Genomic DNA, 351 nt, shown 5'->3' with positions numbered 1-351 from the left:
ATATATATATATATATATATATATAAATAAGGGTGGCTTGTAAGCAATTTTTCAACTGAAAGGCAAAAATATATATGTCACTAAAACGACTATTCAGCACCAGTATTGCTAGAAATAAGAGTCAAAACAATTCAGAGTCATAATAACACACCATCTTATTTACTGAATAAGTTGGAGTCAAAGAGAAGGCGTACAACTGGACATTTATTTTTTGGTATCAGTTTAATTGCAGTTTTGCAGTTGGTGGAACAACTTTTGCAAGTTTTGTGATGAGCTTGAAGAAGCAATAATCTGTTTGGAGTTTGGAACAGTTGAGTGAGATATTTTTACTGTATTTTTTTTTTTTTTTTT

At 29.6% G+C, this 351-nt stretch overlaps 1 protein-coding gene across 1 annotated transcript in view; it reads right to left on the bottom strand.

The window, feature by feature from the left end:
• Positions 1-351, bottom strand: part of LOC106868880 (SCO-spondin) — a 19,543-nt gene that overhangs the window by 14,060 nt on the left and 5,132 nt on the right. The window lies entirely within an intron of this gene.

The sequence above is a fragment of the Octopus bimaculoides genome, chromosome 27 (genome assembly GCF_001194135.2).
Source record: "Octopus bimaculoides isolate UCB-OBI-ISO-001 chromosome 27, ASM119413v2, whole genome shotgun sequence".
Lineage (NCBI taxonomy): Eukaryota > Metazoa > Mollusca > Cephalopoda > Octopoda > Octopodidae > Octopus > Octopus bimaculoides.
Note: the sequence above shows the minus strand (reverse complement) of the source record. Positions and strands in the feature narration are given on the sequence as shown.